This window comes from Macadamia integrifolia, chromosome 1 (genome assembly GCF_013358625.1).
Source record: "Macadamia integrifolia cultivar HAES 741 chromosome 1, SCU_Mint_v3, whole genome shotgun sequence".
Classification (NCBI taxonomy): domain Eukaryota; kingdom Viridiplantae; phylum Streptophyta; class Magnoliopsida; order Proteales; family Proteaceae; genus Macadamia; species Macadamia integrifolia.
Window position 1 is genome coordinate 20729171 of NC_056557.1, and position 26405 is coordinate 20755575.

Consider the following 26405-nt stretch of genomic DNA (forward strand, 5'->3'; position numbering starts at 1 on the left):
AAATTTCTCTCCTCTCCCGTTTTTTTTTAAAATCACCTTTTTTTGGCTAAAATTTCTCCCTTCTCCCATTTTTTCAAAAATCACCTTTTTTTGGCTAAAATTTTTCTCCTCTCGTTTTTTTGAAAATCCCCTTTTACCCACTGGACAAAAGCCCTCCTCGCCCATTTTTTTCCCTTCAGCTCCCCCCTCTACCCATTGGACAAAAATCCTATCCCCTCACTTTAGGCAAGAGCCCCCCTTTCGTCCACTGGATAAAGGGATTCCCTCTCTTATTTTATAAGAAAAAAAAATATAAATACCCCCCTCCCTTAGAAAAAACACACCAACACACCAGAATCCCCCTTCACTCTTTCATAGTGAAATTTTCCTCCCCTCCCCCTCTTGATTTTCTTTGGATCTTCGGAGGGATCTTGTCAAGATCCGAAAACTCATTCGGATCTTCAAAGTGTTCTTCGGGATCTTGAAGATCTTCAATCCAAATTCTTAGTTAGATCTAGTTTTTAGTCAAAAATAGTATGCTCTTGAGCCACCTCCCTTGAGTGTTCTTGAGCATTCCTGAGATAGAAACCCCCCTTTTTTGAGGTTCTTCGGGTCTACGAAAAGATATTTGTTAAGATCTGAAACTCAGTTTGGATCTTCAAAGTGTTCTTCAGGACTTTGGAGTTCTTCAATCTATTTTTAGGTCAACCCGTTTTCTTTTCAGAAATAGCAATTTCTAGTCGAACCCCTATCTGAGTGTCTTTGGAATCTTTCTAGAAATAACCATTCCCAGTGGAAGCTATGCCAAAGTGCCACATCAGCCTGGCCCTCCCCTAGCCTATCCCTAGCGGAAGCTCTGTCTGAGTGCCACCTCATCCTAAATCTGAAAATAGCCTTCTCTAGTCGAAGATCTGCCAGAGTGCCACCTCATCCCAAGCTCGAAAATAGCCTTCTCTAGCTGAAGCTCTGTCCAAATCCAAATCCAAATCCAGAAATAGCCTTCCCTAGTCGAAGCTCTATTCAAATCCCTATCCAAAAGTAACTGTTCCTAGCGGAAACGCTATCCGAATACCATCACAATCAACATCTCTAAAGAAAGGAATTTGGATGTCAAGACCATCTTCCCCTGAGCTAGAAGAATTCAAAAGATAGTCCGAGTCGGTATTAATCAGGGGCCCACCCCTCTTGACCCAAAATAGGGGTTAAGTTCAGGTATAATTTCTTAGCCAACTTGTCATAATGTAGATTTTATACATACTTTGTTTTAGTGTATATAGTAGTTTGAATTCAACTAATGTATATATGTGTGATAAATTAGCCATACATTTGGATTAGTAATAATTGTGGAAAATGCTCGTTTTCAAGCATCTAGCAAGAAGACCGATTGAACCGGGTAGATTGGTGCCTAACACCTTCCCAATTCTGTAACCTGACACTTACCCTAAATCTCTGGATCATACCAAATTTTGGTCCCTTTTCTCAAGAATCAGGCCCACCTTAGGTGGTGACTCCAAACCCCATTTGTATGATCCTGATTCCTGAATTGGACCATCATCAAATCCCTATCTCAAACGAAGAATTTTACACTTGCGAAATAGGCCTCCACGTATCTCCAAGCGGTGATACGATGGTTCAGGTGCAGCAAGCAAAACACACACGACACGAACCCCTCCCCTCACATGAAAGAGAGAGAGAGAGAGGAGAGAGGACGGGGGAGGCATAGTCCATTTCTCCGGCCACTACCCTCACACTTTGCACGTATCATAAGGTCATGTACGAGTAGATAAGGTATGTTATCATATTGGATAATGAGAATTTGGTCCACGACGAGTGGCGGGTGTGAGATACACATTAAGAACCCATTTCCTACTAAAATATAGCAAGGTTGGCCTTGTTTTGGCTAACTGGTGGGTAGTCATTAGTGGGTGCGACCCCCTAGTGTTACTCATTTGTAGGGAAATGTGGTCCCTATCAAACTTAACTTGGGTGAGCACGCATATTTCGGGTTCCCCATTGTAATGAAGTCACGTGTGCCCAATAATTTCAGCTATTTCACCTGGTATCATGATTTAATGTGTTTCACATCATAGAAGGATAAAAACAAAACGGACCTTAGTAGATATTTATAACCCAAGGTATAAATAACATTTACTCCTCTTTCTCTCTCTTCTCTCTCTCTCTCTCTCCCATTTATGATTTTAGCAAGATTTTGGTGGAGAGGAGTAAAAAAGAGGGAGAAAAGAGGAAAGAGAAGAGAAGGAAGGGGGAAGAAGTGTTCCCCTTAATTTTCGAGGCCACATCTTTCCTTTTCGTCATTGGAATAGTGATCGATGCCTTAAGATTTGCGTATTGAGGTAAGTAATGCCATAAACCCTTGGAATATGATGAAACCCTCTTGTGTGTGGTCAAATCAAAGAGTTAATAGAAACCTTATGTGATTTCTTTAAAGGTTTAAGGAAGAAAACCATGATTTGAAAGTATTCTTGGTGACATTTTGAGTTGGGGAAGAGGATCGTAAGTTTTTGGGGTTTCTTGAGCTAAGGTATGATTTTGTTCCCAAAATCCTTGATTGAACATAGATCTATGATATAATCAGGTGGATGAAGCGTAAAATGTGTAAGAAATGAGGTTGGAACAATCCCCTTGGATTCCCAAGAGGTGGAATGAAGAAGAGAAGAAGTTTAGCAGAACCCGCTGAACACTGGTGGGTAGCACCAGCAGGTAACCAAACCCACCAGTGTGACCCCCAAGTCTTACATGGGCTTCACAGCCTACAGGCTGGTAAGACCGATGGGTACCCAGACCTATCGGTATAACCCACCAGTCTTGACTGGGCTTTGGGGTCATACCTGTGGGTAGGACCAGTAGGTACCAGACCTACCGGTAGCAACCCACCGGTTTTAGGTTTTCCCCGAGGTCCTACCGACTGGTAGGATCGGTGAGTACCCAGACCCGTTGGTAGAACCCATCGGTATGTGTCTGAGTGTTGTCTGCTGGGGTATTTTGCACAGGTGGGTCCTCCTACCCACATGTATGACCCACCTATGGCTTAAATGAGCTCCGGTTGAACTCAAACTCATTGACAACCTCCTTCGTGCTATTAAACGCATTGAGACCATATCTTTCATTGTCGTATGGTCCTGAAATTGACATACTCTAAGTTTTTTATATGTATTAGGTTTCGAGACATTCGTTTTCACACTTCGGATCTTACCCATACTGTGTGTGCACATTCTTGTACAAGAATAAGTAAGTGGGGAGATGACGTTGATTTTATTTTAGGAGTGTTTATGACATTATCTTCATTTCATATATATCATCATGGCATTATGAATGCCATTCTCATGCATATGCTTGGCTACTGTTAGATGCATATATGAATTGTCATATGGAATCGTTACATTTCCAAATACTTGCTACTTACTTTAAATGATGAGTATGGATTATTTAAATTATTGGTTAATGATGTTTAGTCGAGCATGTACTGAATTGCTAGATTAGATGATGTAGCCGGCTTGGAAATGAATACATTGGTACACCATGGAATGGGACACAGAAGTACTATACAGTCGGTACTATCTCATATAGGACCATGTGGTTAGGATTTAACATTCCTTCGTGCTACGACCCTTCCCAACAAGGGGTTAGGTGTTGGGTTATCATTGGGGGTAAGTGTGGATCGCGGACCATTGTGGTGGTTAGAAGTATGTCTGGATAATCATTAGGACAGTTGGAAACGTTGGTGATACATTCAGAGGGCCAATCATACTGCATTTATTTTCTGCTGTGGTTTAGCCACGATTTAGTTTTTCTAGTACTCACGGCTAGCCTTTTTTGACAACCCTATGGGGGTATCACGGGATGGAGAACGCGTCTCGAACCTGGGGCATATGCGCACTGTGGTTGTGAGTAGCACGTAACCCATGACTTAGTAATGTTGCTAAGGTGGATAGGACTAAATTGAATCTCATGCATATAATATCATTTGAATTGCAACTGCTTATGTGAGTCTTGCTTTCTATTAACTGAGCTAGTGAGCTCACCCCTCATGTACACACCTTTTTAGATGATTAGGTAGGATTTCTGGTAGAGGAACAAGTGTTGGGGTCCACCGATGAATCTCTAGTGGGAGATTGGTGGGTCCCCGAGGGGTTTGATTATGGAGCTAGATGTCCGTGCGAGATTTTTGTTGTGGGGCAACAGTAACTAATTCCAATTACAATGTTTCTTTTTTATTCTTTTGGTATATCTCCCTTTATTGTGCTCTCGATAATTAAATTGTTATTTTTTCTGTAATTATCATGCCTACAGGCCCACATGTAAATATACTACGTATAACAATTTGGGTATCAAGAGTAAGTAGGGATTTACAGGTAATTATATATGATAAGACTTTTGCTAAATCTCATAATTATACTTCCATGATTTTGTGTGGCATGCTATGTTGTGAATTATTATATCAAATGATCCTGGTGGTATTGGGTTACCCGAAGGGAACCCGATCATAGTCCGGTTCAATGTGAACAGGGTGTGACATGACTTGACGTCTTCCTCAGTGTTATATTTTTGGATGTTATTTGGTGGATTATTATACTTATGTTTGGTGAATGTTGTAAGGAATAACCTTGTTATGTAATATATACTTAACATTAGTTCTTCCCCAATGGATTTATATGATTTCACTTATATTTGTACCCTGATTCTGCTGCAATGAATTTAGTTGGTTTAGTTATATTATGGTTGTGACGATTAAGGTACTACTATCAGAGATCCTGTGGAGATATAGGATAGGTAAGAGTCTTATTCACACCGCTAGTATACTAGCGGGAGCAAGGTGTGACATGTTGTCCTTGAATCATCTGAAGTACCAATAGATTGCCCCTTACTATTTCCAATGTCATTATTTCTTTTTCCCTTACTTCAATTATTGTTCTAAGACATAAAACCAGAACTATTCGTCGAAGTAGGTGCGGGATCATGAGAATTCTCTCAAGTTACATGTAAGACTTGAGAAAAAGTGTCTGCAAGATACGCTACAGTGTTACTTTCAAGAACCTAAGATCTAAGAGAATCAAATTCTGATATGCACCTAAGAAACCCATAATTACTAGTTGCTCTCGCTGATTCTACATCTGCTTGATATCACTACTAATCGGAAGTAGGGATTTTAACTCCTCATATATTGTCTTGAAATTAGAAAAGTATTGAGTCAGAGGTCGACCCTTCCGATCAGCCTTATAAAAATCCTAAGATAGTTTATAAATGCGAAAATGTTATTTTGTCCATTACAGAACATTCAGATAATCCCACAACTCCTTCATAATATTGGTGTGAGTAACAATATCAACGACAGAGTTATCCATCGAATTCAATAGCTGACCCAAAATACATGCATCAACAATGTCCCATATAACATCCTTAGTAGGCTTCACCCTTTAATATTATCATGATGTTCACGTTCAGTTAACACCAATTGTACAATTTTCTTCCATTATTGAAAATTGGCAACTCCTGGAAGTTTCTTCTCTCTAATTCTTAGTAACATGATCCTTTGGTTCAGTGTTGGCCATTGCAACATGTAACGAGAATTATTAAAAAACAATAATTAGGTTTCAAAGAATGGAGAACCAGAGAGAAAATCACACTATCGAATGATCTTATGCAGCTGATCAATCCTAAAAACTTGAATCTTCAGACAAAATTCCACCAAAAGTCAAACAGTGAAGGATATAACTCAAATCGTAAAACCCTAATTAGGAAAAAATAGGGATACCTGCCATTTAAGTTGTAGGGCTCTAATGAAGTTGAAACTTGGTTCAAATTTTATTGGGATGGTGATGAAGAAAATATCCAAAGGGATTTTCAATATGAGCTTTGAATAGGGAGATATGACCAAAATCGATTTTGGCAGTGTACCAAAACCCTGACAGCTTTGATAGATTTTTCCAACTACTTGTATACTTCAATCTTCAAACCAGAAACCTCTAACAAATACTTTGAGTTAATCCTTCACACCATATGATTGATTGTAGGTAATCAATACTTCATTCAAAAATCTAGCAACTAGGGGATGAAACCACCCCCTTTAAGAAATTGTAGAGCTGAAAAGGAGGAACCAATACCAACCTACGATAGAGGGAGAGATTGTTACTAATGAGGGGGGAACAACCTTGTATCGATTTCTTCTTTCGAGATCCATGCTCTAATATCATGTAAAGAGAAGAGAAGAAGAAGAAAAAGAACAAGAAGAAGAGAGAGAGAGAGAGAGAGAGAGAGAGAGAGATCTACTATTTGGGTAAAAGGAAATCCTAATTGATTAGATTGGGGCTGCCCTCCCTTGCTCATTAAATAGACTAACATTATTATAAGTCCTACTAGAAATAGAAAATAACAAATCAGAGTGGGAAAATAACTCTAACTAATTAGTCCTAATAGGAGTAGGACAATCCTAATGGGACTAGGAAAACCCCAAGAGAGAGGTCAGCGCAGACCTCTTTCTTTCTCACGATAGATTCCCAACACCAACTAATTGGTTAGAAAGGCATTTTAAGACCCGAATTAGAGTTTAGGGTCAGGGCAAGGTTCTAAACTTGTAATTGGCGTCTGAATTGACCAGGTTGATTTTTGACTCGAATTGATAAAAATCAACCAAAACCAAACAATTATCAGATTGAATGGATGTGAATTGGTTAGTGCAAATTCCAAGGTGAATAGACTGAATCATCGATTTTTAAAGCCTTGTGACCCCAAAGTGTACTTCAACGAAAGGGTTGGGTGCTTAGTTGGCAAATTCAAAACCAAGAATTATTTAGGCAAAGATTTATTTGAAATCATTCATTTTGTTAATTTAAGAATTCGATCAAATAAGTGGATTAAATAGAATTTGGATTCGAATTTAGGAATTATTCGTTTATCAAACAAAAAGTGGGGCAAAAACTTCAGAGTTTATGTAATCAATAAATTAGCATAATAGAACACCTATGACATAAATTTCAGTTTCGCTTTTATATTCCCCCCCCCCCCGGCCCCTGGCCCCTGGCCCCTGCCCCTTTTTCTTCCCTTTTGGGTTTGGGTTTCTCTCCATTACTTTCTCATTTTAACCAGGATTTGTGGTCTAGGAGTGTGAGATCTAAACTGGGTTGTTGTTCTTCCCTAGAATCCCATTTCAGGTTGATTACGGAGTCAAGCTGATTTTATTCCCAATTTCATATGCAACCCTTACATTCCTAGCAAATTTTGATATTTGTGATTTCATCAATGATAGCACACTCCATACCAAAAAAAAGTTTCGAAAGCTACAGCTAGGCATCCGGAAAAATTTTCATTAAACAAAACAATGCTTAAATAAAAGATCATTCCACATATCAAAAGAAATTAATTGACGAACACACTTACGCACTCAGTGCCAGTACTATAATAGGAGATACTGCTTCCATCACCCCTCACTTACCTTCCCTAAAATCAAAATCTAATTAGAGCTTTTCCATTTCATCGATTATTTATTAGGAAAACACACAACACCCTTTTGTAATTTGTATAGGAGAAGCAAAAAATCAGCGAACAAAACATAACAAAAACCAGAAATAGTATCTAACATCACCACTTTGCCATCAATGGAAATAAATGAATAGGAGAAATAAGACACCTAAACTTGAGGCTGAGGCGTTGAAGATGATTCAACTTGGCTGAAGAGAGAGAGAGATTCGGGTTCCGACAAATTTACGAAGTTTAAAATAAGTCAAATAAAATGTGGATTTTATCACTTTCTTGGAACCAATTCGGATTTGGACGTTTAAGTAGTAAATTCGATTAGGCCGAATGACTTATGAATAAAATAACTAGGGGGTGAAGCTTTGGGAAAGATTTAGTTATCGGTATTGTTACCATTGGAAATCCACCAGAGGAGCTAAACCTGCACAGGGATAGAAGGTAGAGGCTCGGAGGTATCTCTGGGGTTAGTCCTCCGACGCCCAAGTTAGAGACTGGCGGGATAGTGTTTTCACAAGAGTAATGGTGTGTATTGACCTACCTCTCCCCTCCTTTTAGGCACTCTCTTATAGTGCTTAGGGTCTAGGGTTTCTTTTGGGAGTCCCCCTCGGGTCCGCCTTTTTTCCTTTCCGAGTCCTACTCAGATATATGCTATTCCCCTTGTGGAGAATATTCCCTATTCGGGTATCTTCTCCTCACATGGTTTACGTGGTTAGAATTCTTGCGACCTCTATCAGGTGGGTGACACATGTCCTTCCTTTAGATACCACATGTTCTTACCTTACTGGGTGATTAATTGGGTCGTATCACAGCCCCCTTACTTCCACTAGGAAGCTCTTTCATAAGAAGTAACTTCCTTCCTCTTTTGTGTTCCCCTTCGGCCTTCAGTCATGGCCTTCATTTTGAAACCAAGACCTCCGATCAAGTCCACAGTCTTAGCCAGAGCCCCAGCCAAGGTTTTGACCTTCGATCAGGTTCGCTCGGCCTTGACAGAACCCCCAATCGAGGTGACGACCTTCTGTCAGGTCTGCTCGGCCTTGGCCGAAGCCAAAAACCTAGGCGGTGACCTTTGGTCAGGTCTGCTCGGCCTTAAACCAGAGCCCTAGCTGAGGTTTTGACCTTCGATCAGGTCTGCTCGGCCTTAGCCAGAGCCCCAACCGAGGTTTTGACATTGGGTCAGGTCTGATCGGCCCTAGTCAGAGCCCCCAACCGAGGTTTTGACCTTCGGTTAGGTCTGCTCGGCCTTAGCTAGAGCCCCTAACTGAGGTTTTGACATTCGATCAGGTATGCTCGGCCCTAGCCAGAGCCCCAACCGAGGTTTTGACCATCGGTCAGGTCCGCTCGGCCCTAGCCTAGAGCCCCCAATCAAGGTTTTGACCTTTGGTCAGGTGCGCTCAACCTTAGCCAGAGCCTCCAATCGAGATTTTCACCTTTGATTAGGTCTGCTCGGCCTTAGCCAGAGCCCAAACTGAGGTTTTAACTTTCGGTCAGGTCCGCTCGGCCCTAGCCCAGAGCCCCCAATCGAGGTTTTGACATTTGGTCAGGTCTGCTCAACCTTAGCCAGAGCCCCCAACCGATGTTTTCACCTTCGATCAGGTCCGTCGGCCTTAGCCAGAGCCCCAACCGAGGTTTTGACCTTCGGTCAGGTCTGCTCGGCCTTAGCCAGAGCCCCCAACTGAGGTTTTGACCTTCAATAAAGTCCGCTCAGCCTTAGCCAGAGCCCCCAACTGAGGTTTTGATCTTTGGTCAGGTCTACTCGGCCTTAGCAAAAACCCCCAACCGAGGTTTTGACCTTCGGTTAGGTTCGCTCGGCCTTGGCCAGAACCCCCAACCTAGGCGGTGACTTTTGGTCAGGTCTGCTCGGCCTTAGCCCAAAGCCCCAACCGAGGTTTTGACCTTTGGTCAGGTCCGCTCGGCCTTAGCCAGAGCCCCCAACCAGGGTTTTGACCTTTGATCCTTTGGCCTTTGTGACGTGTCGCTCGTGTCTCTGGATCGAGCGACATGTCACTCGTGTCTTACCTGGAGTGCCTCGGGAATTAGCATTGATGACTTGTCGGGGTCATTAATGGCCTCGAGTAGTCAGATCGTCATTACCTTGCCAATATAAAGTGAGACCCCCTTATTTTGGTCACTTTTCCCAGAGCCATCAACCTTCGGTCTAGCACTCTTTCCTTCATCTTTAGTTTTCCTCATCCATCGTCATCAGTAAGTTCCATGTCTAGCTCATTCGGTAGTAGACCCTCATCCTCTGAGGGGACCATCTCTAACCCGAGGTATCGTAGTCCCGGACTTGTCCGAGGCATGTCGTCGGGTTCATCCTCAGAGTCCCATTCTTCTTGTGTTTCCTCCTCCACTGCTACACCTCGTGGATCCGCAAGTGGTCCAAGCGTGGAAGATATTATGAAAGGGGTTCTTGAAACCTGAGCCCAGACGAACGAGTCTCTTCCTGTAGAGGCTAGGGACATAGTATCTACTATATCCGAGGTAGAGTTCGATGAGCTTAGGGTGTCTTGTAGTATCCCAAGTGAATTCGACCTTTGGCTCCCAAGGCCCACCGACAGGGCCAGTTATAGGAGCCCAAGTGAACTTGCTTCTACTGAGATGCCTTCAAGGTAGGGCTCTGGCTTCCACTACACCCTTTCTTCAGCCAAGTGTTTAGGCACTATGGCATCTGCCCAACCCAGCTGACTCCGAATGGGTGGCGGCAGATCCTTAGTTTCATAGTGTACTTCTGTCAGATTCAGAGGCCCATCTCCCTTCCTCTTTTTCTCAATTATTTGTCCCTCAGAGCCAGTAAAGGAGACTCGGGCGGGTATTACTTCAGCCCTTGGAAGGACATTAGGTTGTTGAATGGATATCCTTCATCGATCCACTGCTGGAAGCACAAGTTTTTCTTTGTGAGATCGTCCGAGGGTTTCCCCATTGGCAACGTCTGGGAAATTCTCAACTTGAAGGATGTTAATTCCGTGCCTGCCCTCTTCAGGGTGGATGCGGAGTCACTAGCATTGGCAAAACTCAAGCCCTAGAGTCCACCAGTCAAGTCTGATAGTCTTCAATCGGACGTTGTCTTGTTTCGGATTGGGCTTAGCCCAGGTGAGTTAGGATCACCCGATTCCATTCTTGCTTCGTCTCCTTCTGCCTAATGCTAACCTTTGTTTCTACTGTGCAATGCAACTCTCTAAGGCGGATGTTAGAGTGGTAGCGGCTGCGAGGCAAGCACAGGAGAAGAAGGCCCACGCGAGAGACGCCCGAGCGAGGGAGCAGCAGCAGAGGCAGAAACAAAAGCAGAAGGATAAAAGGAGGGTTTTAGCTTCTGAGCCGACCGATCCTTCTTCTAAGAGGAAGAGGGGTCTTACGCGGAACCCTATCGAATGTGCCATTCAGGCCCTCGCCGCCCAAGACTGAGATGCCTCTACCCTAACTAAGCCTCTGTCAAACATTCATTCACAGAGTTCAGCGCCGAACCAAGGCAGGTGGGAACGTGGCTTCATCCCCGACTGGTCATTAAAGGAGGATGACACTTTCACCGTTGGAAGGATGTCTCGGGAACTGGTGTTGAAGGGTAACCTTCCGAGGGATGTTTCCAATGCCCAGAAGCAGGGAACCTCGACCATGGTGACCAGCGAATGCTTCTATATAGCAGGGGTAAGATTCCTTCGATCTTCAGTTTTCAGGTTTCCTTCTCGATCGCTCTTATTTTTATAAATGTTTCAGGCCCAGAACCAACTTGCCTAGCTGATCAACCGAGTTGAGGCCATGGCTCGGGACTTGGAGAGATCTGAGCTAGAGAAGGTGATCCTGGAGAACGAGTGCTCTGTTCTACTTGAGAAGGTAGAGCATCTGGAGATTGAGCTCCTTCGGGTTCGCTAGGAGCATGATCAGGAACTCTCGGAGCTTAGATCTCAAATATCTGTAAGGCTTGAAGCAGCCGAAGCCCGAGGGGTCAAAATGTACAAGGCTTCCGAAGACTTCTATGAAGAAGTTAAGCAGGTTGCTGCTCCCGGATACACGATGGGCTCGATCGAAGTCCGTGACTGGGTTCTCGAGTATTATCCGGAGGTGTCTTTCGATGATAGTGGCCTTGTTTTCGAGGATGAAGGCGGGGCTGCTTTGGCCCCTGCCCCTGTGGCTACTCAGGTGACTGAGCTCGAGGAGAGTGGTGACGAGGAGGAGGTACAAAGCCTCGCAAAGTCCCCCTTACTCCTGGTCACGATGATTCAGACCAAGATGTCCCCAGTGCCATCGATGGCAAAGCTGTTCTCCTGACTGAAGCCCCTTGATGAACAAAATGCCTTCGGGTCTCCTTTTTGTATCTTTTGAACTTGGGCCTTCCGGCCTCCACGTAATTTATGCTTTCGGGCTTCTTCGATGAATGAAACGCCTTTCTTCTTTCAGACTCCTTCGTGCCCTTTTTATTATCATCACTATTTTTTTTTATTTAACGACAATTAACTCTGAGCACGGACTGTCACAGGGTTTCGACTTCGCAGGTAAGGGTAGGAAAGCCGAAGCCCTTATGCAAGTGATTCAGTAAAATCTTAATTACAAGGTAGGAGCATAAGGCCGAAGCTCCTATGCAAGTCATTTCCATCATGACCGAAGGATGAGGGGCACTATTGGCAGCCCCCTGTCGCAGAGTAGTCCTTCGATCGGGCTATTTCGGCTCTGTCCGAGCCTTCCATCTAGGGATCCCTTCGGTCAGGTTTGCTCGACCTTGGCGTGAGCTTCCCGACTCAAGGGGGGACCTTGGTCCTATGCCCGATTTTAGCCTTAGTTCCCAACCAAGGGGGTACCCCTTCAGTCAGGTCGTCTCGGCTTCGGCCTGAGCCCCCAACCGAAGGTTGTACATTTCATAGCCATTATTTGGGCAATTTTCGTGAACCAGCTTATATGAAATAAAAATCCTCCGGAGAGCTTGAGATGGAGAATGCAACTTAAAGGTTCTTAAGAATTCAAAAGATGACTAATTCAAAAGAATAACCGAGTAAATGTAAATGTACTTTACTAGTACTGCGAGGCATGTTACTACTGGTAGAATTTTCTCAAGTTCTTCGAGTTCCACGATCGAGGTACCATTTCTCCCCCCATAGTCTCCAGGTGATAGGACCCCAGTCGTATTATCCTTGAGACTCTGTAAGGCCCTTCCCAGTTTGGAGCTAGCCCTTCCCAGTTTGGGTCCGATATCTCCGTCCTTCTCAGGACGAAGTCACCCACTCTGAATTCGTTCCTTCGGATCTTTGCATTGTAATGTCTCGCAACCCTTTGCTGCTAGGCACAATCCTTTCTCTCGACACTTCTTTCACTTCATCTAGGAGGTCCAAATTTGCTCAAAGCCCTTTGTCATTTTCTTTTTCATCGTGGTACTGAACCCGATGGGTCATGGCTCTTACTTCCATCGGGAGCACAACTTCGGTGCCGTAAGTTAAAATGAAGGGTGTTTCCCCGATGGTAGATCTCTCAGTTGTGTGGTAGGCTCAGAGGATGTTGAGTAGCTCTTCTGCCCATAACCCCTTGGCATCATCCAGTCTCTTCTTTATTCCTTGGAGAAGCGTACGATTGGTAACCTCCGTCAATCCGTTGGTTGATGGGTAACCGACGGATGTTTTCCTATGGTTAATGCCGAGGGCCTCACAAAATAAGCCAAAAGTTGGATTGGCGAACTAAGTTCCATTGTCCGTTACTACCACCCGGGGATTCCGAATTGATAGACCACCACTCTCTTGAAGAAATCCCTTACGTTCTTTTCGGTTATCATAGCCAGAGCTTCGATTTCTGCCCACTTCGTGAAGTAGTCTACTGCTACCACAACAAACTTTCTTTACCTCGTCGCCAGGGGGAACGGGACTAGGATGTCCATTCCCCACATGGCAAATGATACCGGGCTTGACAGGGAGGAAAGCTCAGTAGAGTGTTGCCAATGGACGGGGGTGAACATTTGGCACTTAACGCACTTCCTAATGAACTCTTCTGCATCCTCCTCATGGTCGGCCAGAATAGGCCATGCCTTAGTACTTTGTGGGCCAAGGCCCGGGCTCCAAGATGTTGGCCACATATCTCTTCATGTACTTCTCGGAGTGCGCACTTGACATCGACAAGGTTCAGGCATTTGAGGTATGGTGTGGTAAACCCTATTTTATACAGTGTCTCGTCTTTTAGCGTGAAGCGTGTTGACCGCATTTGTATCTTCCTTACCTCGTCCCTATCTTTAGGGAGTACACCTTTTAAGTACCTGATTATGGCATCCATCCAGCTAGGTCCGTTCTCGCCAACGGGTAACACCTCTTGGGGTCTTTCGTTACTTGGTTGGGGTAACACTTCAAAATACACCGATCGTCCAAGGTCCGCAAAGTCAGAGGCTGCCAACTACAATAGTGCGTCTAGACTAGCATTCTCTTCTCGTGGCACCTGCCTTACCTCGAACTCCTTGAAGGCTATTATTCTCTCTCGCACCATCTTTAAGTACTCAACCATCCTTTGTTCTTTGGCTTCGTAGTCTCCATTCACCTATTGTACCACGAGCTGGGAGTCACTGTGTACCACTAACTCCTGTACCATCAAAGCCCGCGCCAGATTAATTCCGACTATTAGCGCTTCGTACTCTGCTTCATTGCTGGAGGCATCGAAGTTGAACCGTAGGGCACACTTGATCTTGAAACCTTTGGGGCTGACCAGTATGATCCCTACGTTGCTTCCCACACTGTTGGAGGCACCATCCATATACAATGTCCAGGTCTTTTCTGCCCGGGCCTTGAAAAACTCCTAGGGATCATCGGGGAGCATTGTCTCGGCTATAAAGTCTGCTAGGGTCTGTGCTTTTATTGTGGTTCTCGATTTGTACTGGATGTCGAATTCTCCCAACTCTATGGCCCAGTTTACCAGGCGGCCAAACTATCCGGCCTCTGCAGTATCTTCTTCAGGGGCTGGTTTGTGAGCACGCATACCGTGTGTGATTAAAAATAGGACCTCAGTTTTCTTGCAGCTGTTACCAGGGCGTACGCCACTTTCTCCATCTTTCTATATCTTGTTTTGGCATCTAGCAGGGTTCGGCTAACGTAATATATTGGCCGTTGTTGCCTTCCTTCTTCCTTCATCAGTACCGCACTTATCGCCACTGCCGATACAGTCAGGTACAACTGCAAGGTATCCCTGGCGTCTGGCTTCGTCAGTAGCGGGGGTGCAGCCAAGTACTCCTTTAGTTGTTCAAAGGACTTTTCGCATTCCTCCATCCATTCGAACTTTTTGGATCCCTTTAAGGCTTTGAAGAAAGGGAGGCACTTGTCAGCTGACCGAGACATGAACAGTCCTGGGGCAACGACTCTGCTTGTTAGCTCCTGGACTTGCTTCACATTCTGTGGTGACCTCACATCTCGAATGGCCTGTATTTTCATCGAATCGGCTTCAATTCCCCTCTCCGAGATAATAAAGCTGAGGAACTTTCCTGATGCTACTCCGAATGTAGACTTTGTTGGGTTTAGCTTCATGCCGTACTGCCTCAGCACCTGGAACGCCTTTTCTAAGTCTCAAATATGGTGTTCTTCCTTCAAGCTTTTCTACGTATACTTCCATAGTTTTTCTGATCATCCCCTTGAAGATCTTATTCACTAACCTTTGATAGGTGGCCCCTGCGTTTTTTAGCCCGAAGAGCATGACTTTATAGCAGTACAACCCCCCTCGATCACGAAGAATGTCTTCAGGACATCGACCTCAGACATCTTGATCTGATTGTACCCCGAGTATGTGTCCATGAAGCTCAGCGTCTCGTGTCCTGCTGTGGCATCGATGAGGAGGTCTATTTTCGGTAGGGGATAGCCGTCCTTTGGGCAGGCCTCGTTCAGATTGGTGAAGTCGATGCAGATCCTCCATTTCCCATTAGCCTTCAGGACCATCACCACATTGGTATCCACTCCGGGTATTGGATTTCACGGATGAATTGGGCCTTCAACAACTTCTCTACCTCTTCATCTATCTTCTGCTGCCTTTTAGAGGCGAAGGTCCTCTTCTTCTACTATACTGGCTTCTTAGTCAGGTTGACACTCAAATTATGCTCTATTACTTCTCAGTCTATTCCAGGCATGTCTAAGGCTGACCAGGCGAAGAAGTCAGAATTGTCTCAGAGAAATGAGATGAGTTTTTCTCGTTGTTGCCTTGGCATTGTAGCCCCCACTTAGAATTGGCGAGTGTTATCCCCCTCTTCGGCTTCAACTTGTATCAGCTCCTTAGCCGATTCCCCCCTTTGATAACTGGTGTCATTGCACAGATCTTCTATCGAGAGCACCTCGCCCGCCTTTTCTTTTCCCCATAAGGTGGTGACGTAGCACCTCCGGTATGCCTCTTGATCACCTCAACATTCACCGACACCATTCTTGGTTGGGAACTTCATCTTGAGGTGTGGTGTGGAGACGACAGCCTTTAGCAAGTTTAAGCCAACTCTCCCTAGTATGGCGTTGTACGCCGAAGTAATGCCTACGACCAGGAAGTTGATCATGACTATTACCTGGCGGTCTCCGGTGCCAGCTCTTACTGGCAACTCAACCGATCCCTCCACTTTGATCGGGGCACCGAAGAATCCTTGCAATGGGTATCGACCTTCTTCAGCTTTCCCTCATCCAGGCCCATCTTCTGGAAAGCTTCAAGGAACAGGATATCAGCTGAACTGCCGTTATCCACCAAGATCCGTTTTACTCTGCAATCGGCTATGGTCATGGTGATTACCAGGGCATTGTCATGTGGCGTGTGCACCCCTTTTAGGTTGTCATCTGAGAAGGAAATAACCGTCCCCGTCTTCGCCTTCTTGTTCGACCATTCAGCCATATGCACGCTTTGCGCATAGGCTTTTGCTTTCCTGGCTGAGGTTGAACTTTCTCCAGCGGCTAGGCCTCCACAGATTGTCTACCGAAGGTGATGGTAGGCTTCCTCGGGTGTCTGGTCCCTTTTCCATTCCTGATTGCCTCTGAGGGCTGGCCTCCTCCTTTCATGGTGGCCTCTGTCGTCTCTTTGGCAGTTGTCCTTACGATCATTACAGTCTTGGGCATCCTCTTTTTCGCAGTCTACGAATCGGCCTAGATACTCTTCGGATCATTTCTTCTATTTTCCCCTTTAAGTGCCAACAATCTTCAGTGTCGTGGCCGTGGTCCCTGTGGAAGTGGCAATATTTGTCCATATTGCGTCTCTCAGGGTGTCGTCCCATCTTCACTGGCGACTTCATGGCTCTGGCATCTGGGGAGTCTTTTATCTGCATTAGCACATCCATTCGTTTTCGGTTCAGGGGCGCGTATTTCTTGAACTTCTTTGGTGGACTGGGTGCCCGACCACATTCGGACTATCGTCTTTTGCCCTCTTCGGAAGGTTTGTCGTCGCCTCTTAAGATCCTTTTCCTCCTCGTTTTCTCTTCAACTTCTTCATCGGCTTGAAGGGTTTCTTCCATCTGGATGTACTTATCACACCGAGCCCTCAACTCGGTTAGGTTCCTTGGTGTATGCTTCGTCAAAGACCTTTTTGGTTCTTTATCCTTGACACCTCCCAGCAGGGCCGTGAACTCTTCTTTCGGGTCCAGACCTCTGATCGTGATCTTCTCTTGCTGGAAGTGCTTTATTTAGTTTTGCAGTGACTCTCCTTCATGTTGTTTTATGTTGGTTAGGTTCAACGTGGTCTTCTGAAGGGGTTGGCTACTGGAGAATCCCTTCACGAAGAAGTCACTCCAATCGCTGAAGTTGTGGATCGATTTTGTCGGCAAGCAGTTGTACCATAACCTTGCTGCTCCTCTGAAAGTCAAAGGCAGGGCTCGACACATGATGTTTTTCGAGACTCGGTGGAACTGCATCACAACCTTAAAGCCTTCTAGATGATCGACGGGGTTTCCAGACCCGTCGTAGGTATCATATTTGGGCAGACGAAAACCAATCGGGAGCGGGTCCCTCATGACTTCATCAGCTAGAGCCGTGTCATTGGTGAGGTCCGGCTCGCGAGTTCTCTTCTGATTTTCTGCTACCTTCCAGATCTCGTCCTTCAGGTCTAGGATCATCTGCTTCAACCCTGAGTCACGTAACTATTTGTCCCCTTGACGCGGTTCTTCATGCCGGGCTCCCGTGACCCACCGCGTTCTTTCTTTGGTTGCGGGGCTTTCCCTCATTGCTCGATTTTAAGGATTCTGACCAGACCTTATCGATCCTGAGCTACTCCGGTCCTCGTCTTGAGGTAGCTCTGGCTAGACATGACCCTTGCGCTGCTCCATCAGTCTTATGAGAGACGGCTTTGGAGACCTCTTTCTTTGTCTCAGCCATTCGGTCATACTTCTCCTGAAGGGCGTCGAACTGCTCCCTCGTCACATATTCCTGCGCCCTAGGAGGGGGTGGAGGATCACTATCCCTGCACACCGGATGTTCGGCCGAGCGCTGGTCCCTCACGGAACCTTCCTGATCGTTGTTTCCCCGTTCTTCCCTGATGTCCGTCGAGGGAGGGAGCCCTTCCGAAGGTTCTCCCTCATTCAAATTTATATTCGGCGCTGCTTTTGTTTTTTAGAATTGTTCCACCCCCTCCTAAGGCGCAGGAATATGTGACGAGGGAGCAATTCGACACCCTTCAGGAGAAGTATGACCGAATGGCCGAGACAATGAAAGAGATCTCCAAAGTTGTCTCTCACAAGACCGGTGGAGCAGCGCGAGGCTCCCATGTCTAGCCAGAGTGACCTCAAGACGAGAACCGGAGTTGCTCAGGATCGATAAGGTCTGGCCGGAATCCTCGAAATCAAGCAATGAGGGAAAGCCCCACACCCAAAGAAGGAATGCGACGCATCACGGGGCCCAGGCATAAAGAACCGCGTCAAGGGGACAAACAGTTACGTGACTCAGGGTTGAAGCAGATGATCCTAGACCTGAAGGACGAGATCCAAAAGGTAGCAAAAAACCAGAAGGGAACTCGCGAACCGGACCTCACCAATGACACGGCTCTAGCTGATGAAGTCATGAGGGACCCGCTCCCAATTGGTTTTCGTCTACCCAAATATGATACCTACAATGGGTCTGGAGACCCCGTCGATCATCTGGAAGGCTTTAAAGTTGTGATGCAGTTCCACCAAGTCTCGGAAAACATCATGTGTCGAGCCCTGCCTTTGACGTTCAGAGGAGCGACAAGGGGTATTAATATCGATCTCAACTAATACTGATACGATACTAATTTATCTATCCGAATCGATTAATATTACCTTTATTTTTTATTTATTTATTTTGGATGATTTTACCTTTAATATCGATATAATATCTAATCCTAAATCGATCAGATATCAAGATCAGTTTCAGCCGATCCTGATACGACACAGCCGATATGACCGATCCAAATACCTAAAACCATGAGCCATGGTGACAAGATATATCTCCAGCTTTCAGTCTTGTTTGCTGACTCTGCTCATCCGAAGGACCCAAATGATCGACTTAGACGGTTCGACCAGGATGGACCGGATTCGCCCAACCCAGGGGCGAGCTTCAACGGAACACGTGTGGGCATTTCCTGTAATTCTCGAAGGTATGAGGGGTTTATTCCAAAGTGATTCAACCGAGGTTTAGTAAAAGTGGTAACTGCTATTAAGTAGTACTTTTCAGTCAAATGCTTCGAATGCCTCTCTCTCTCTCTCTCTCTATGCCTTTTCTTTCTTCTGCTCTGATAAAAACAGAAACAAACTAACAAACACCTTTCATGGCGAAAGCGTTTTCACTTCTTCAAATTTTCTCACAAAACTCATCCTATTCCATCCTGAGAAGTCGAGATTTTGAATAGATAAAGCTTCTCTCAATCGGAACAACTTAGGAGCATCATTGGCTTCAAATCGAGTGGCCTGCATTTCAGGTTCTTGTTTTGGAAACCGAAAGGTACGAATGCTCTATACATCTCTCACCTTTCGTGCAATTATGTTTCGTTATCTCTTGTCTGTCTTGGCTCTGTGCTACTATCATTCTCAAGGAACGAAAACGATTGTTGGCCTCCTCAATTTCTTTCTCTCTCCATTAGATCTGAAATCTGTCTTTAGAAACACTTTTCCCCCCTTTCTTCTGTTTTAGGGTTTTGCGGTTGAGGAAGATGAAAACATAAATGGTAACGTTTGTCTAAAGCAACGAAAGTTCTTCAATGAAGACACCGCTTTCTCTTCATCTTCTCTGTCGCCGGAGATTTCCGAGTCTCCAAAATATAACTCTTCTCTTTTTTTTGTTTTTTCTCTTCGAATCTCTTGATTTCTCCCCCCTTATACAGATCAGAGGTTTAGCCAGAGCCGTTGAAGCCATAACTGCTTCGGATCAATCCCCTTTTCCTCTTCAAATCTCTTTTCTTTAATCGACTTTTCCTCGAGACATTCCGTGTTTCCTCCCACTCTGATAACTTCAATTCCTATTTAGGGAAGAAGAACGGTTGCAGGTGCATTGTCCAAAATGTTCCTTAGTCTCTTACATACCTCGCCGTACATACGGCATCTTGTCCTACATCGGACGGTTGATATTCCAGATTGCATCACCGACCAACATCGCCGTACATATGGCATCTGGTCCCACAACGGACGGTTGGTATCGAGATTGCATCACCGAAAACGACCAAAATACTATTGTACGGTCGACATTCCTCGAGGTTAATGACTTATCGTCGTCACTGTATCGTCTTGTTAGCTCTTGGGGCAATTAATTAATAAGACACTACTGTACTGCTCTATGCTTATTAAAATGGGCTTCGAAATGACAGTTAATAACGGTTTTACCCCTCCGGGGGAGGGGCCCGGGCCTTATTTAAATTAAAATAATATTAGCACAAAAACAAATATCGACTCCCCTCTCCTCCCCCACATGATCTTTTGAACTCTCAATTTTTATACGTACGTAAAATCCGGGGTACTTTGTCAGTTTTATCTGATTGACCAAAAAATTGAGAGAGAGATTGTCTTTTTTATGGAAGATATTGGCTTTGGTATTAAAAAACGTTGGTGAGGTGAGGAGGGGTATCTTTCTCTCATTGTTTGTCTTTGGGTGTTTGATGTGGTGGCAGAGAAGAGACGCCCAAGGACCAGGAGTGGGGAATATGGTGGAGGTTGAAGCTGCTGGTACTTCTTCATGGCAAGTATGGTTTGATTTGACACTGCTTCTGAAAAATGTGAAGCAAATGCTTTTCTTTAGCTTGTTTGAGATGTGGGTTGGTGGCAGAAAGCCCACTCATTCATTTCAAGTCAGCTCATTATCTGAGATGTGGGTTGGTGTCAGAAAACCCATTCACCCAGTTCAAGTCATTCAACTTATTCTCTTCTTATTTTCCTCCTTATGTTTCTCTGGCCTTTAATGGTGGTGGTAAAGCAAGTGAATGTGGTGTGATATTGGCGGGAACGGCTCAATCTATATTTATTCTGTTCTTATTATTTTTCTCTCTTGTAGCTATTTGTGTACATGTGTGTAGAATAGCACATTCTTCTCCAACCAAGTTTGCTGCTTCTTATGGTTAATGTCTGTTCTTGTATTCGTTTCTGAATTAAAACAATGTGCATGGAAACAGGGGAGTGAGAAATAGATAGACATCCATACTGGGAGATTCTGATACAGAACTGAAAGACCATATCAATCCACATCAATTCTCTAGTGGAAATATGCATTTGAATAAAATTTTGGCTAATGCAATATAGGAAGAATGATATACAAAATAATCTACTTTGTTCTCATTTTCTTACATTATATAATAAATTAAATGAAAATATTATTACTTATATGCAAGTCTGCATATAGCCTTTCAGATGAATATTTTTTCCTTTTCAGAGATTCTGTTTTATTGTTCTTCCTTCTTTCTTGAGTAGTTTTTGTCTTTTTTTGGTAAAATCTTTCTTGAGTAGTTAGTTTCATAGTTTCATAATCATACGTCCATCTTGCTCCCAACGTGCATTGAATATTAGCTTAGAATTTTGGGCGTCCTACCGACCAGCCCATATATTATGATATGAACTGCAATGACTGGCCTATATAAACCATTGTTTTAAGAATCCGGAATCCGACTGATTTATTGTGGATCAGAATCGGCCATGATCGATTCTAGGTGATTCAATACGGTCAATTGATGATCCAAAACCCTAGAATTGGTGAGTTTCTAGATTTGAGAATTGATTCTAGGATTATTTTTTTTTTTTTTTTTTGACTGTTCCAAAGGATTCCAATCCAATTTGGATCATAATTGACAAGACCCGATCCAATTGATTCCTTGTGGTGTAGTTATCATCGATTCAATTGGAAGGAAAGGCCATTCAATGGTGCCAATGGGTGGCTTTATGAAGGGGACTTATTTATAGAATGAATGTGTTTGTGATCTTTATATAAGATTTGGTGAATTAGCTTATGATGATCCAGTTGGAGAGTTAACCAATTTGAAGCAGACTTCCATTGTCAGAATTTACTAAGATATGTTTGAAGAATTGGCCGATCGTACCAAAAAATTACCTGAGAAATTTTATGTGAGTCGATTATAGTGGTTTGAAAGAAGAAATAAAGGTAGGGCTGCATATGTTTCAACCAACAAGCATGTCTAAAAATATTGGTTTGGAAAGATTGCAAGAAGAAGCCACTGAAGCTATGGTTAGGAGGTCAAACCAGAACTTACGCATAAGCTATGTTTTCGCAGCCTACTACGTACAAGAATCAAGGATCCCACATACTTCCGATCAAAATGCTATCTGTTACGGAAATGCTAGCAAGAAGAGAGAAGAGATTGTGTTATAATTGTGATGAAAAGTTTACTATTGGGTATCGATGCAAAAACAAGTAGTTATATTTGATGATTGGAGAAGAGGAAGGTTAAGAAATTCAGCAATTGATGCAATAAGAATTGCAAGAAAATTCTGAAATAGAGAGTGAAGAAGATAGTAGAATGAAGATTTATGTTCATGCTCTCTCGGGTACTGTATCATATGATACAATGAGGGTAAAGGGATTTTTTTAAATGCAAATCATTCACTATATTGATTGATTTAAGAAGTACTCAAAATTTCTTGATCCAGAAGCTACCAATCTACTTAAATGTAAGTTACAACCTAATACTAAATTATGGGTTGCTGTTCATGATGGAGGTCGAATTGTGAGTGATTCAGCTTGTACAGAGTTCAAATGGGTTATGCAAGGACAAGAGTTTTAGACTGAAACGAGGGTCATACCCCTGGGGGGATTTGATGTGGTGCTAGGAATACAGTGGTTGGCACTCTATGTCCCATTTTTTGGGATTTCAAGAAGCTCAAAATGAAGTTGAAGTTGGATGGTAAAATGATTACTATCAGAGGCAGTATAGAAGAAGCCACTCTCAAATTGTTATCTAGAAAGTCAACGAGGAAGATTCTTAATAAGACAACACATGGGATTATGGCTCAGTTATTCTTTCTTTCTGCATTTGATCAGTTTTCTGTTATCTTCGAAGAGCCCAAGGGCCAACCCCTTAAAGGACTCAGGATCATTGAATTCCTCTCAAAGAGGGTAGTGAACCAGTAAGCATTAGACCCTGCAGATATCCATGTGCAAAAAAATGAGATTGAAAAGTTGGTGCAAGCGTTGTTGTCTACAAGAGTAATTAGGCCCAACCTTTGTCCTTTTTCTTCTCCATTATTGTTGGTTAATAAAAAAGACAATTCTTGGAGGGTGTGTGTTGATTATAGAGCATTGAAGCAACTAACCATAAAATACAAATTTCCTCTCCTAATTATTGATGAACTGCTAGATGAGCTTCATGGGGCAATGCTTTTTTCAAAACTTGATCTAAGGTCTGATTATCATCAAGATAGGGTTCACCCTCCTGATATCCCAAAGAAAGGTTTTAGAACTCGTGAGGGGCACTAAGAATTCTTAGTTATGCCTTTCGGGCTAATAAATGCTCCTTCCACCTTTCAAGTTCTCATTAATGAGGTTTTTAAACCTTGCCCAAGGAAATATGTGTTGGTTTTTTCTTATGATATGTGTTGGTTTTTCCTTACGATATCTTGGTCTATAGTAGAAGTTGGGAAGACCAATTTGAATATTGTTTTTACAATCCTACAACAAAACCAGTTGTTTTTTAAGAGGAGTAAATGTGCTTTTGGGAAACCTAAAATTAATCATTTGGGACAAATTATGATGGGGAGGCTGAGGAAGCTTTTGAACAGCTCAACGAAGCTATGTTCACAACACCTGTGCTTGTCTTACCTGATTTTTCTCAACCCTGTTGTGCTTGTCTTACCTGATTTTTCTCAACCCTTTGTACTAAGGTGTGATGCCTCTGACAGAGGTATTGGAGGTGCATTAATGTAAGGTTGCAGACCAATAGCGTATCTTAGTAAAGCTTTGTGTAGTAAAAATTTAGGATTTTCCACCTATTAGAAAGAGATGTTAGCAGTTATTGATTGCATTAATAAGTGTTGGGGAATGCTCATACTCCTAAGTTGGTTTTGATGATAATAAACAAGTAACTAATTTAACTATACATTGTTGAGTGCTGCTTGGTGTACATCAATCCCTAAGACCAAAGACTCAAGGTGTCAAAACATGAAGAGTACAAGACAAGTACGTCTTAAAGACTTGATAGAAGATGGAAATACATCAAGCATTGCAAGACCAACATAAAGATGGTTGAAGAAGTTCCTACAAGATAGATTAAGGTTGTTGTGTGTAAATGCATCTTGAGTATGTAACAGTGCACTCACACTTCATGTATTGCACTCATGCATCTTAGAATGACCTTAGTAAGTGCCTATGACGAAGGATCAAGACCTAAAAATGGTTAGGAACATGTTAGGTATAACATGTCTTAGGAAATTTCTATGGAAACTATAATGACCCTATTCAGGGGAATTTTGGATAACCTTAAAGTAGATATCAAAAGATGGTCCCCTCCTTAAAATTGTAGAGATTCAAGTTACAAATCCAACGCACTTAGAATCAGACCAATCTGATGTTGGACAAGGAAGTTATGGCCCAAATACTGATGAAAGGTCAGTTTTTCAAAAATTTGTCAAAAGTTAGGAGTGGTCGAACTGATAGCTGATCAACCGGCTGAAAGCCCCGGTTGATTGGTACCCGTCCGATTGATCGGTATGAAACTGGATGGCTCCAATGGCTATTTTTTCCAACAGTTCTTTTGGGCAGTCGACTGGTAAGTCTCAAAAATGATCGCCTACATATTTTTGCCCCTAATCTCACCTATAAGTACCACTAATGCTTTTAATTAAATAATACCAAGCATTAGAGAGACTGTAAAAGTGCAATTGAAAGTGAAAGTATTTTACACATTCTTGAGCTATTAGTCAACTTCATTATTACAAGTGAAACTCGAGATCCTACTCAAAGTCTTCTACTTTTCTATTGATTTATCAAGCCTATTGAAAGGTGCATCATTTTCATTCTTGCATTTCATCATTGCACCACATAAATAGGTAACTCTAATCTTATTCCACTCTTTATTTTGTATTAGTTCAAGAGTCAAGTAACTTTGGTGTTAGACGGTTGTAAGTACACAATATCTAGATTGTAATTAGGTGTTGTGTAGGATCCTCTTATTCTCAAAAGAGTTATAAGGTCCCTCTCTACCTGTGAAAGAGATTGTACAGATCCTCTTATCCTTAAAAGATTATGTCCTTAAAAGATTATGTAAAGGTTTTCATCTCTAGTTACAGTATTGAAAGGGAAAATATAGTAGAATACCTTACAAGTTGTAGGGAGTGGACTTCGAACCACTATAAATCTTGGTGTTGTGTGATTGTGCTTAACTTTATTATTATTATTTTTTAATTTACAATCACACTTAGGAACACTAAATAAAAAATATTTAAAAAACCACTAGTATAACTTATTCACCTCGCTGTAGGTTATTTCAATTGGTCTCAGAACGGGAGCTCAATCTTTTAAGACTAATTTGTTTTAAGTGAGTCAAAAACTATGACCACATTCCAAGGACCACCTAAAGGTATGAATGCATCTAGGCCTCCATACTTCAGTGGAGAAAATTTCTCATTTTGGAAATCTAGATTTAATTTTTTTTTGTGGATATAATATTTTCATTTAGAGAGCCACAGAAAAAGGATCCTACGTTGTCACCAAAATTATAGATGGAAAGACGGTGCCAAAGGAAAAATCTGAATGGACCGCCGACAACTTGACTATTTTTTCATAACACTTTAGAGTATTGACCTTCTTGTAGTATGCCTTGACCGAGGAGGAATTCAATTGAGTGATCATATGTTGTACGACTAAAGAAATATGAGACATGCTAATAGTAGCATATGAAGGTACTAAAGAGGTAAAAGAAATAAGATAGATCAACTTGTCTCAGGTTATGAATCTTTTGTAAGGGAAGAAAATGAAACTATCTCAGAAATGTTCACTAAATTCACTGACATTGTTAATAGTCTTAAGAGTTTAGGTAAAACCTATACTAATGCTGAAAAAGTCAGAAAAATCTTGAGATCACTACCTACAACTTAGAGACCAAAGAAGACGGCAATAGAATAAGCTCGTGACTAGCAAGATATCATTGGACTACATTTTGGGATTATTGCAAACCCATGAAGTGGAATTAAAGGCAGACAACCAAGTCACAGAGAACAAAAAAGAACAATTGCCTTAAAATCTTCCCAAGCATCCAAGGAAATAAGCGACGATGATGATAAAGACTTTGATATCGAGAGAAATATCTCCCATCACAAGACGCTTAAAAAAAATCCTCAAGAAGAAAAGGAAAATACCATATAAGAACAAGTCCTATAGAGACAAAGGTAAATCAAATCAAAATCTAAAGAAACAACTTTTGATAAGAAGGACGTGGTTTGTTTGGAATGCAGAAAACTTGGTGACTTCAGAACCAAACACCCGCACAAAACTAAGAAGAAAGCTTATAGAAATATGCCACTAACGTGAGTAAAGCTAAAACAACTGTAGTATTTATATCATTTGTAGGTGCAGCTAACTCCCCATGAA

The 26405-nt window shown here is 42.9% G+C and overlaps 1 long non-coding RNA gene across 1 annotated transcript; it reads left to right on the forward strand.

The window, feature by feature from the left end:
- Positions 1–19057: 19057 nt before the first annotated feature.
- On the forward strand, positions 19058–20935 carry LOC122076350. The gene is made up of 2 exons (XR_006139478.1): positions 19058–19328; positions 20488–20935. It is a non-coding gene; the product is annotated as an uncharacterized LOC122076350 (long non-coding RNA).
- The last annotated feature ends 5470 nt before the right edge of the window (positions 20936–26405 follow it).